Source organism: Tachyglossus aculeatus, chromosome 12 (assembly GCF_015852505.1).
Source record: "Tachyglossus aculeatus isolate mTacAcu1 chromosome 12, mTacAcu1.pri, whole genome shotgun sequence".
NCBI classification, from domain to species: domain Eukaryota; kingdom Metazoa; phylum Chordata; class Mammalia; order Monotremata; family Tachyglossidae; genus Tachyglossus; species Tachyglossus aculeatus.
The window spans coordinates 25,981,568-25,995,619 of NC_052077.1; positions in this window are offsets into that span (position 1 = coordinate 25,981,568).

Here is a 14,052-nt window from a genome sequence, read left to right on the forward strand (position 1 = left end):
AGAACCCAGATCTCCTGATTTCCAGGAGTTTTTCCACTAGGTCGTGCTGTCTCACTGAGCCACCCTGCCTATTGAAGTGCAATAGCCACTGCCCCAAAGACACCCTGCTGCCATCCTCGATACTGGAGTTCATCAGCTCCATCACAGCAGGGTGAGGGCAAGCAGCAGCCCAAAGCCTTCTGACATTTCAGAAACCTGGGACTGAAACCTTTGGACCAGTGGCTATTGTGACCATTCATTCAATTGCATTTATTGAACACTTACTGTGTACAAAGCAGTGTACTAAGCGCTTGGAAAGTAGAATATAGCAATAAAGAGTGACAATTCCTGCCCACACGAGATTCTTGAACAGCCGTGCTTATGTGAGAGGGAGTATGAATCCATAGCTCCTATGCTATTTATTCTTGTCGGTGTCTTTTCTGTTGTTTTTCTTGGGGTTTCACTTTTCCTTGTGTGTGTGTCTTTCATCAACTTGCTCCTCCCCACCACCTTTGTTTTTAGATTGTGAGTCCCTTGAGGGCTAGGGACCTTGTCTAATTTTTGTCTACTTTTTCCCAGCAGTTAGTGCAGTACGTTGCACAGGGTAGTCTCTTAATAAATACTACTACTACTACTACTACTACTGCTACTACTGCTACTACAGTAAAGGCCTGCCTGTTGGAAGAGGAGAGCTCAAGATAATCTTTGGAATTGTTCCAGCCCAAAGATGGACACCACTAGAAAAAATGCATTCAAGTGTCACATAAATTTTATTTGTGTGAAAATTTTCCCCAAAGTGGCAAGGGGGGGTAAGGCAAAGGAGGGGTGTGGGCGCCATATCCCTACAGGAAGTCGCTCTTCAAATTCATCCTCATGTCATTGTAGAGGTGGTGAAAACATGATGTTCATAAAGTTGACAGCAAAAAGGAAATAATCAAGGAAGTCCCTCGATTTTGCTGACAACCCAATGTTGCCGAATTTTGAAGCACTTTCAAAGGGGTTTCTCTTCTATCCTGGCTAGTCCCAGCTCTTGCTCCCGGGCCAATTCCCAATTGTGGCCACACATTTGTAAAACTCTGAGATCTGCTTCCTTCTTATAATGAAATTAGCAAAACCACACAGAATAGTATTTTGTTAAGAAAGGTCTGGTTTTTTATCAAGCCAAACAGCATTTTATTATATTTAAGTTGCCCTACTAGCACCATGTGCAGAACTGGGATCTGGTTGAGATCCTCATTCCAAACCCATTTCCTGGATACTTTACGAGACTTATGAAACCTGATGTCGTTTTGCTAGAAATTTTTACACAACCGTATAAAGAAGGACAAATAATTTGATCCAGGATAGAGATTTTTATAATTAGGTTAAATAACACTGAATCAAATTCTTTCTCAATTGATATTTATTGAGTGTTTACTGTGTTCAGAGCACTGTACTAAATGCTTAGGAGAGTACAATTCAACAGAGTTGGTAGCACATCCTTTGCCCACAATGAGCTTACAGGGAAAGCAGCCTGGCATAGTGGATAGACCATGGGCTGGGAGTCAGAAGGTCATGGGTTCTAATCCCGGCTCAGCCACTTGTCTGCTGCGTGGCCTTGGACAAGGTACTTCACTTCTCTGGGCCTCAGTTACCTCATCTGTAAAATGGGGATTGAGACTGTGAGCGCCACGTGGGACAGGGACTGTGACCAACCCGATTTGCTTGCATCCACCCCAGTGCTTGGTACAGGGCGTGGCTCATAGAAAGTTTCTGGACAAGGTTCCATCCAGGCTTTGAAATGCACTATTACTTGTAGTATTAATCATATTTATTAAACACTTACTCTGTGCAAAGTACTGTGCTAAACCCTAGGGAAATACAAGATAATTGTATGTGTATACATAAATGCATATACAGGTGTATCTATACACACATCAGACACATATGATATAAACTCTGTCTCACCTAGAGCTCACAGTCTAAGTGGGAAAGAGAGAAAACAATTTGAAGTTAAGAACAAAAGTTACAAATTTTTAAAAAAGCAAAATAAAAATATCACAATGAGCAAACCAGCATCTCTTATAATAAGTAAACAATTCTTGGAGGGAGGAAACCATCCTTAACTCTTCCAGTTAAGAATCTGGGGTTGCAAACCTAGTCTCCCCAGAATTATAAGATCTAAAGGCAGGGTAGCAGGGTAGTGGGGACTTCCGTTGTGATGGTCTACAGCAGGATGGCAGATGATAATACTTCTACTACTACTACTACTAATAACTGTGGTATTTGTTAGGTGCTGGAGTAGATACAAGGTAATCAGTTTGGGCACAGTCCATGTCCCTCACGGGACTAACAATCTTGATACCCATTGAGTTCTGTGGAATTCAGAATTCCCCGGGCCCGACCATCTCGTCGATCATCGGCTGTTGGGTAAAAACCTTCACCCCTGATGGCAAAGCCTCGGCAGGCAGAATCAGGACCAGGACCCAGGTGGAACATACATACCCATACACGTATGCGCTCACAGCCAGGGAGGAGGACCCACGCAGACCCACACAATCACACACACAGGACGGAAAGGGGAAATGAGACCCATGCAGAACTAGGTGGACACACAAGATATTAAGGGACACCCAGAAAGCAGTCAGAACTCAGCAGGGAGTCCGTTCGCCTTTGAGGCTGGAGACAGGAGAGCCGCCATGTTCCAGAGCCCCCTCCTTCCTCTCCGCCTCCTTCCCCCTCCATCCCCCCCTCCTTACCTCCTTCCCTTCCCCACAGCACCTGTATATATGTATATATGTTTGTATGTATTTATTACTCTATTTATTTATTTTACTTGTACATATCTATTCTATTTTATTTTGTTAATATGTTTGGTTCTGCTCTCTGTCTCCCGCTTCTAGACTGTGAGCCCACTGCTGGGTAGGGACCGTCTCTATATGTTGCCAACTTGTACTTCCCAAGTGCTTAGTACAGTGCTCTGCACACAGTAAGCGCTCAATAAATACGATTGATTGATTGAGATAACTGAGGCACAGAGAAGTGAAGTGACTTGCCCAAGGTCACAGAGCAGACATGTGGCAGAGCCGGGATTAGAACCCATGACCTCTGACTCTCAGGCCTGTGCTCTTTCCACTAGGCCATACTGCTTCAAGGGTGGGCAAGGGTTGGCCCCAGAGCTTCCAATGGCAGAATTTCCAAGCCATGTGGGAACCTTAATTTCCTATCTAACCCCCTCTCTTGTTCCAGTGCCAGGACTCCCATCTCGGTGGTCTGGGGTAGCAGCAGAGTTGCTGGTTCAGCCATGGGAGCACCCTCGGCAATAGAGATGAGAGTAAAATTGCTTTCTCACCCTTTTCTTCTTTTTTAGTTAAAACAGATGTTGGTCTGCTTCAAATATGGATTTTTCTGACTGAACAGCAGGACTCCATGGCCTTACTTGCTCTTTCCTCCCTAACAATACACCTGTCTGCACCATGCTTGGGTGTCAGAGTGGAACCGAGCATCCCCATTCTAATCATATTGAAATTTCCTGGTGCTCCAATCTATTGATTGTCCCTGTATATCAATCAATCGATCAATTGGATTTACTGAATGCTTACTGTAGGAAGAGCACGGCCTTAAAGATGTGGGAGAGTACAGGGTAATAGAATTGGTTGGTAGCCACAATCCTTGCTCTTGATCCCAAGGGGTTTACAATCCAGTGGAGGAGTTTACATTCACTGCACACAGTAAGCACTCAATAAGTACCACTGCTTGATTCCCCTCTTATGCTGCTAATCTTGCCTCGTTTCCCATTTTAACCGGATAACCAAATAGGAAAATGATGGTCATGGTAGCAGCAGCAGTGAGTATGAAGGATTGAGGGGAGGTCCTTATATTTCACTCAGTTTTGCTCCTGAAAATAATCTGCAGTCATGAGGCTTGCCACTCTCTCCACCAAGTGAGGATCTAAATCTTCCAGTTTTTAATTTCCTTGGTGAAAGTTATTTTCAGTTATTTTCACTGTAAAGTGACTAGCTGAACAACAGTTCTCCTGTACAATCAAATTAGAAACAGTCTCTGTCCCTTTGAGTCCCATGTGGGATGGGGAGGGGGTCTGATCTGATTGTACTGTTTCTTCCCAGTGCTTAGTACAGTATTTGGCACATAGTAAGTACTTAACAAATAATACAATTGTGTGTGTGTGTGTGTGTGTGTATGCATATAAAAACATAAATTTATCTTATATATTGAGCACTTACTGTGTTCAGAGCACTGAGAAGCGGCGTGGCTTAGTGGCAGTAGCCCGGGTTTGGGTGTCAGAGGTCATGGGTTCTAATCCCAGCTCCGCCACTTGTCTGCTGTGTGACCTTGGGCAAGTCACTTAACTTCTCTAGGCCTCAGCTACCTCATCTGTAAAGTGGGGATTAAGATTGTGAGCTCCATTTCGGATAACCTGCTTACATTGTATCTACCCCAGCACTTAGAACAAGTGCTTCGCACATAGTAAGTGCTTAACAAATACCATAATTATTATTTTTACTGAATTAAGTGCTTGGGAGAATACTAAACAACAGAGTTGGTAGACACGTTCCCTGCACATAAGGAGCTTAAGTGTGTATGTATGATAGATATGTGATACATCTATCCCCTGTATTCAGAGATGATCACTACTACAATCACTCATTCAATCATTCAATTGTATTTGTTGAGCACTTAATGTGTGCAGAGCACTGTACTGTGTGCTTGGGACGTACAAATCGGCAACATATAGAGACGGTCCCTACCCAACCACGGGCTCACAGTCTAGAGAGTCCAATCATTTGTGTAAGTGTAGTATAAAAACAGGCTTTTTCAGATTGAATCCACAAAACTATAGCACCAAGCCTCCTTGATTAGCACCTCCCACTATTAGAGTGAGCACTGCATTCAAAAGCAGAATTGCTGAGACACAAGGATGCTGTCTGGGGACTCTGTGGAACTTCAGCAACAAACAACGATTATTCGGGTTCTAACTCAGAACTTAGAGTTTGAGAGGGCAAGAAAAAGGAATTACGTACCACTAAAGTACAGGACATGCAACTACCATCCACAGTATTCATATTATTGTAAATAAATTGACTCTTTTGAGAATAGAATTTGGGTTTCTTAGTTTCCTTTTCTCACATGATCTTTAATAAAAAATTGCACTTCCCTAGTAGGCTAATTAAAATTCTTAATTTTACCTTTCAATCGCAGAAAATTAAAGTGGCAAACTGGTTTTGACAGGTATAGTAAAAACCAACTCCCAACCACTTGTTTTTGTTCCAGTAATATAATTTAAAGTATGAATATTTCATGGTTGGAGTGAGGTGGTTTAATTTGAGGGGGCGAGATGATTAAGTTTTAAATGCGGTGATCTAATTTAAAAATGGTTACTAGAAGAATGTTTTATCACGGCAGCAGAGCCTGCTGTCCATAGGTTTAGACTTTCCCAGAGGATAAAGCAGTAGTTAGAGCACTTTGTTAAGCACTCACTATGTGCCAAACACTGTACTAAGTCCTGGGGTAGATAGAAGATAATCAGATCCCAAGTGGAATCCCCATTTTGCATATAAGGAAATCGAGGCACAGAGAAGTTAAGTCACTTGGCCAGAGTCAAACAGCAGACAAGTGGCAGAGCTGGGATTAGAACCTGGGTCCTCTGACTCCCCAAGCCTGTGTTCTTCCCATTAGGCCATGTTGCTTCTTATTATGTAAATATATAGTTCTCAAGTATTTTCCCCACTGGTCAGTTTCTTTCTAAAGAGTCTACCCTCAGGGTAGTAATCCCATAGAGAAAAATCCCAAATATTAACACTACATTTAGAAGCAAATTGCGGGAAGCCGCAATCCCCTTCTTCCTCCTTGGTTACATGCCATCCAGAGCAAGGAAAGGGTTTTTTATATACTGTATTTGTTAAGTGTTTACTATGTAACTGGCACTATACTAAGCACTGGGGTAGATACAAGCAAATAAGGTTGGACACAGTCCACGTCTCACACGGGGTTCCCAGTCTTAATTCCCATCATCCCAATTCTAGGCCTCCATTTTAATTTCTAAGATGAGCAAAACCAAAGGATGACTTAATCCTCAAGACTGGGTCCTCATGTTTGGACCCAGCCTTGTCTAGTCACTTCCATTCTTGCTGTTCATCAGTTTCTGGGGAGACAACTGGCACGGTTTGGGAGGATTTTCGAGGAGGGCTGAGCAGGCAACCAGAGCATGATAATTAAAAACTATAAATTGCTGAATGCCGAAATAGCTCTTAAAGGAGATAAGGACCATTTAAATTGCCTCTGTCAAAAGAAAAAATAGTGAAACTGACAAGGGGTCCAGCATAGCTATCACCCACATTTTAGATTTTATAACCTTGGAGGGGATTAAGGAATAAACAAGCCCACTGGACACCTTTCTCTAAATCCAGGTGTGCCCAAAATATCCGTGAAAAAGAACAAATTCTTTCTTTGTCAAGACAGCAGTGACTGGGAAACTTCCAAAGCCAACGTAAACATGTGAAGTAGAATTGCAAGTACCATGTGAATGCAAAGGAAACTACAGGGCTCACTATATGTAGGCTCCCACAAATATCAAGAGGGTAAGACAAGGGTTAGGCTGCCTGGTGAGAGCCAATCCTATTCCCATTCCACTGCTCAGCAAACATTTCGGGAGGAGACACTTCCTGGGCCAATTCTGGCACCCAACAAGCAGATTCTAAACTGGCTTCCAGGCTTCTGGAATAATGGAACAGTGAATCTTCTTTTTGCCTTTTTTCAAGTGTATTTTATTACTGAATATTGAATACTGAATACTGAAAATTCTTTTTCTTCCACCTATTTGTAGTTTATTTTAGTACCTATATTTCCCATTAGATTGTAAGCCCCTTGGGGCAAGGATCATGTCTAATAACACTATTACTACTAATAACATACTATTTGTTAAGCACCTACTATATGTAAAACACTATATTAAATGCTGGGGGGATGATAACATGATAATCAGTTTGGGCACTGTGCTTTTCCCAGACAGCGCTCACAGTTAAGTGACTCGGCCAAGGTCACGTACCAGTAAGTAGTCTTCTGTAGTATCCCAAGCACTTGTAGTACAATGCTCTGCACAAGTACACGGTCAACAAATAGTACTGATAGATTATGAACAATCTAAGATTTCCATCTAGAATTTTACCAATTTACGAAGTAGGTAAAGTTAGAAAACCAAATCAGAAGACCTGTATGTGTTTGGAAGATTGATAGACTTTGCCAATAACAGGACAATGGGCTCCTTCCCAATAAAACATTCTCAAAAGCTTTGTTTGTGCTTCACCCTCTCTATGGCTATGGCACCTAGTCCCACCACAGAAAGGACTTCGGGATTTCTTGAGAGGTTTCATCCGCATCACCTGAGAACCACCTTAACACCAAATAGCAGTAAAAGATTAACACCAATGAGGTCCTGGAACAGAGCCAGCTCACAAACACTGAGAATACATCTACCAACTCTGTTGTATTGTATTTTCCTAAGTGCTTAGAACAGTGCTCTGCACCCCGTAAGCACTCAAATATGACTGATTGATTGATGTGCTCACAGCACACATCTTCATTGGGGGCAAGATTTATATAAGCTCGTTTTGGGAAGGGAATGTGTTCCACCAACTCTGTTGTAGTGTATTCTGCCAGGTGCTTATTACAGTAGTCTGGCAGAGTAAACACTCAATAAATACTGATTGATTATGACAAGTAGGATAACAGCCGGAAACCAAGCAGCGGCTATATAGTAAACTAAAATTAGGTATTTACATGAAGGAAGGACAAGAGAGCTTGATGCTGTCTCAAAAATGTGACATAGCAGTAGACATGATGGAGATAGAAGTGGCAGACATACTAGTCAGGGTATTACGATACCCGGAAAAGCTGGAATTCCCCTTTGTGAATGATGGAGTTGACTTGGTCCTGTCATTAAAGAAGCAGTGTGGCTTAGTGGTTTAGTGGAAAGAGCACGGGCTTGGGAGTCAGAGGTCTTGGGTTCTAATTCCTGCTCCGCCACTTGTCAGCTGTGTGACCCCGGGCACATCACTTAACTTCTCTGTGCATCAGTTCCCTCATCTGTACAATTGGGATGAAGACTGTGAGCCCCACATGGGACAACCTGATTACCTTATATCTACCCCAGCACTTAGAACAGTGCTTGGCCCATAGTAAGTGCTTAACAAATACCATCATTATTATTATTATTAGATCCTTGGTTTAATGTACAGGCAGGGCTGGCTTCAGACAATAAGCAAGCCAAGAGGTTGTCTAAGAAAGACAGTCTAACAATCAATCCATCAGTGGTAACTGTTGAGTACTTATTCCATTTAGAGCACAGTGCCAATCACAGTACACAGTACAGTCATTCCTCTAGACTGTAAACTCGTGGGCAGAGACATTTCTGCCAACTCCATTGTAATGTACTCTCCCAAGAGTTCAGTACAGTGGTATGCACAGAGTAAGCACTAAATAAATACTATTGATGATGATAAGTGGCAGGGAACATGACTGTTTATCGTTGTACTGTACTCCCCCAAGCGCTTAAGCGCTCAGCACACAGTAAGCTCTCAATAAATATGACTGAATGAATGAATAACACAATTCCTGCTCTCAGGATTTACGGTCTAGAGGGGGATAACAGGCAGTGAAATATATTACAAGTAAGGGATGCAACCAAGCATAAGAATATGTACAAGAATATGTGCATAAGTATGGGGATGTCTTTCCTTGAGTCACAAACAAGATGGGGTTTGAACCAGACCTTATAAAGATCTGGCCACATATAGATGCAAAGTACCAGCTCCCTCTGATATTGTACACCTATACTGGAAAATATAGGTTCTAGGCAGCATGTGGTACAAGAATAAGCTTCCTCTTAAGGTCGACTTTGATTCTGTCTTCAAAATCTCACAACTGGATTCTAGTGTGTGAGTGTGTGTGGTGGGGGGGTTGTGTGTTGGGGGGCAAGAAGGGAGAGGGAGAACAAATAATTGTATGAAACTGAAATTAATAGCAATAATAATAACAGTAGTCATGATAATTAAAAAAACTCATAATCTCTATCAGAGCCAAACTGGATTAAAAAAGGGTCTGGTGTTTCAGACTTACCTTCTCCAGTCTTCTGAGCTTCTTCAGGTGACTGCAGCCCCCATAGTCAGCAGGTGATGGGAGGAGATTTCCTATAGGAGGGAGAAACTTGAGGAGAAAAATCTCAAAAAGAGGGGTTGGTCACACACAGGTAAGGTGTAACTGTGACATTAAACATCTATTAATAAATGAAAAAACGTTTTCCAGTTTTTAATAAGCTACCAAGGTTTTCTGAGTTAGCTATCGTATTTATTAAGCCCCTCTATGGGTAAGACTCAATCAATCAATAGTATTATTAAGCGCTTACTGTGTGCAGAGCACTGCTTCAAGTGTTTGGGAATGTAAAATACAAGAGTTGGGAGACACAATCCCCGTCCACAGCAGGAGACAGGCATTAAAATAGATTACAGATTGGGGAAATATGAGTAAAAGAATATTTACATAAATACCGTGGAGCTGGAGTATCAAAGTGCCTAAGAGGTATTCATCCTAGTGTATAGTTGATGAAAAAGGGAAAGCAGATAAGGGAAATGAAGGGCTTAGTCTGGGAAGGCCTCTTGGAGGAGATGTCCTGGTGTAGATACAATGAGATCACATACAGTCCCCGGTCCGCACAGGGCTCATGATCTAAAAAGTAGAGAGAGCAGGTATTTTATCCCCATATTCACTAATGATAAGGTGAAGACTTTGAGAAATCTGCATAAAACACTTTCTCACCGCTAGAGAAGCAGTATTGCTTAGTGGAAAGAGCACAGGTCTGGGAGCCAGAGGATCCGAGTTCTAATATCATCCACCACTTGTCTGCTGTGTGCCTTCGGGCAAGTCACTTAACTTCTCTGTGCATCAGTTACCTCATCCATAAGCTGAGGATTGATACTGTGGATCCCATGTGGGCATGGACTCTATCCACCTTGATTATCTTGTATCTACCCTAGTGCTTAGTACAGTACCTGGCACACAGTAAGTGCTTAAGAAATACCATTAAAAACAAACAAAAAATTAATTCATTTAGTATGGGAAAGTAGTTATTTGGATCACTGAACTACAGTATTCTATGTTTACTATACGACTGAGAAGCAATCTACAGCCTTCACTGCTCAAGAATTAGCTGTTGCCAACAGAATAATGCTTAAGGAAATAAAAAGCTTACATTGAAAAACAAAACAAATAATATAATTAGATTCAAATATTATCATAAAACTTTAATGCAGCTAATATAGCCTCATATTATTATTAGGGAGAAATATTTTGAACGTGGCAACCAGAGTAAATCAATTACTCTCGAAATGCCTCATTACACTATTATGGAAGGCTATAATATGATATTAACCACCTGAACTGGTCCACTCAAGTCTCAGTTTGAAGTCAAAACAGCTTTCCTTGTGACATCTATGATTCTACATCATCTTTTTTCAGCACTTGCAGGATATTTCTTAAGTATTTAGTGTTATACATGAACAATAACAATCCCCCATCCATCATCTTCCATACAAGGCAAAGACACTGTAAATAAAATGGATCAGAGTGACAAATGAAAGGATCCATTACAAGGTCCTTAGAGTTTCAGGTCACAAATACTGCAACCGTTCTTATCCTTTTATTTAGGATAAATAAAGCTTTTATACTAGCTTCCTTTTATTTGTCTCTCGTTATGATGCCTTTTTGTAACTATTGTCATTGATTCCATTAAAAAGGACACTGCCCTGCAATGAGTGGGTAGATGGAGTGTTAGAAAACTGAGTCAAGGACACATATTGACTTTTTCCATCTGGATCGCCACCGGCACAAGGACCTACAGAGGATTTTCCTAGAGTTTGGGGGTGCTGGACCCAAAGCTGCTTCCTCCCCTCCCCCAGGCTGATAATGGCTCCAAGGAAAGGGATGAGACTGAGCGGCAGTGTCCTGTTGGGACCCAGTTCCCACCAGAAGAAGACAATTGAATCATAAGGGGAGAAGCAGAAGTTGGAAAGAGAAAAGGAGGCCCTAACATTCATTCATTCAATCATATTTATTGAGCGCTTACTGTGTGCAGAGCACTGTACTAAGCACTTAGATTAGCACCTTAATCATCGGCCTCACTTGCCAAGATGGTAGAGATGGTCCTGCCTACTTCTACCCCTGGAGAAGCCAAGTACCAGGTCAGGCCGGAATGTGCACCTGGGCTGCAGGAGACGCCAAAATAAAATTGGAAATTCCACCTTGGCTACATCTTCGTAAATGTATCGCTAATCGAGGAGGTGCAGATCCTTACTAATCACAGACCTGAAAAAGCTCTAATTATCTAAGAGGAGCCAAAAAAAAAAGGATGCTCTGAGCTTTGGCCAACAAACTGAAAGTGAAGTAAAATGAAGGCCATTGGAGAACAGGTAAAAGAAAGGTGACTATTATTCTGGGGACACAAAATAATGAGGCAAATTTCAAACAGTAAAGTACATTTCAGGGAAGGGACACTGTGTGATAAAGCAGGAGGTCAGATTGGTTCTGGAAATCCACGTCAAGATTTTCCCGCATTACTTTCAAAGAGGTTTGCCGAACAGATGAACAAGTCAAAATAAGAACGATGGTTTTATATTCCCATTTGCTTGTGCTACCTAACAGATGCTAAACATTCGGTGTGGTACAGTTATCTAATCAGCTTATGTTCCTATTAGTCTATTGTGTATTGTAGGAAAATCTTGAATTAAAATATACTTTCCAAAGAAATGAAATGACCTGATCGATTAGCTATAACTTAAAAGACTCAGTTAAAATGATTTGGCAGGACATCAAGAAAGACAGGGGTAGGTGCTAAAGAATGCTATTGAATATTGTCTTTGCTGGTACCTTGATTTGTGACATTGTTGTGTTGTCATTTTTCTCAGACCTGAAGTCATTGCATAGGACTGAGGCTCAGCTGTCAATTTCAGTGGGAGACTTCATTGTCGTCATCATCATTTTTAAATAGCTACATAAAAATAAACTCAAATTCAAAAACTTACAAATTCCAGAAAATAAACAAAACTGCCAGTGTGCCAGAGCTAGAAATCTGCTATTCGAACACAGTGTCCAGGGCAGTACTGCGAACGTGCTAATTGGTAACAACTGCACTGCCGCTACAATAAATATTAATGCCAGTATCTTGCAGCAAGGCCTTGGCTAAGGTTGTTAGGGTTGTTTGTTCTAGAAAAAGGAAAAAGGGGCTTGCAGTTAATGGACGTTAAACAGATTCTGGAGCCCAGGGCACTGTTAAAAACAAAAACCGTATCATCATCATCATCATCATCAATCGTATTTATATGACTGTGTTTTGCTGAAAGGGTCATGGTGGACAGAGGGAAGTTCCTTCTGTCTTGCCTTGGCACTTGGGTCTGTCCCCGCTACCACTCAGATAGTCACCCCTTACCCACCCCCAAATGTTATCAATCAATCAATCAATCAATCGTATTTATTGAGCGCTTACTATGTGCAGAGCACTGTACTAAGCGCTTGGGAAGTACAAATTGGCAACACATAGAGACAGTCCCTACCCAACAGTGGGCTCACAGTCTAAAAGGGGGAGACGGAGAACAGAACCAAACATACCAACAAAATAAAATAAATAGGATAGAAATGTACAAGTAAAATAAATAAATAAATAGAGTAATAAATATGTACAACCATATATACATATATACAGGATGTTATGCCCATAACCTTCTCCTCGTTTGATTCCCCTGTAATTTATTTTAATGTCTGTCTCCTCCGCTAGTTTGTAAGCTCCTTGAGGGCCGGGATTGTGTCTACTAACTCTATTAACACTTACTAACTGTATTAACTCTACTAACTTTATCAACTAACTCTACTAACACTTCCAAGCAGGCACTAGTATTCCGCACAGAGTAAAGCACTCAATAAATGCCATTCATTAATTGATTGCAAGTGATGGGGTCAGGTGCCCTCAGCGACTTTACGTTTCCAATGAAAAGTTGGCCTTTCTCTCCCAAGTGCTTAGCACAGCACTACGCACAGAAGAATGATTGATGGATACAAGGACCCTGGACTCATCCTAGAGTTGGAAAATAGATCCTTCCTCAAACTTCTCCACTCTCTACCTCTTCCTCGGCCTCTTCCCTTCCTTCTGGGATGTTGGATTCTCCGGAACACGGGTCTCTATCAACCTCAGTGGTATTCGTTGAGTTGTTCACTGTGTGGAGAGCACTGTACCAGGTCTTTGGGAGCACGGTGTCACAGGATGGTTTGTTCCCATGGTTGTAAGTGCTCGGGAGCCTTATCCCCTCTGTCTCCAGCCTGTAAGTCTCCCAAGCCCCCAAATCCCGCCTTTGGGGGCAAGTCAATCAATCAATCAATCGTATTTATTGAGCGCTTACTATGTGCAGAGCACTGTACTAAGCGCTTACTAAGTACTAAGCACTGTACTAAGTCGCAACTACTCCGTGCCTCAGTTACCTCATCTGTAAACTGAGGAATGACACTGTGAATCCACGTGGGCCACGGACTGTACCCATCTTGATTATCTAGTACTTAACGCTGGTGCTTAGTTCAATACCTGGCACATAGGAAGTGCTTAAGAAACACTATTAAAAACAAATAAAAAAAGGGAAGGGAAGGAGGTAAGATGTGGGGATTAATGAATGAATGAATGAATAGTACTTTCTCAGCACCTAGTACAGTGCTCCGCCCGCAGTCAGCGCCCAGTAATATAGTGCTCCACACGCACTAAGCGCTCAATAAGTACGATTGAATGAATGAATGACTCAGCGCCTAGTACAGTGTTCCGCCCGCAGTGAGCGCTCAGTAGTACAGCGCTCCACACGCACTAAGCGCTGAATAAATACGATTGAATGAATGAATGACTCGGCGCCTAGTACAGTGCTCCGTCCACAGTGAGCGTTCAGTAATACAGCGCTCCGCACAGTGTAAGCGCTCAATAAATACGATTGATGAATGACTCAGCACCTAGTACAGTGCTCTGCCTGTAGTGAGCGCCCAGTAGTACAGCGC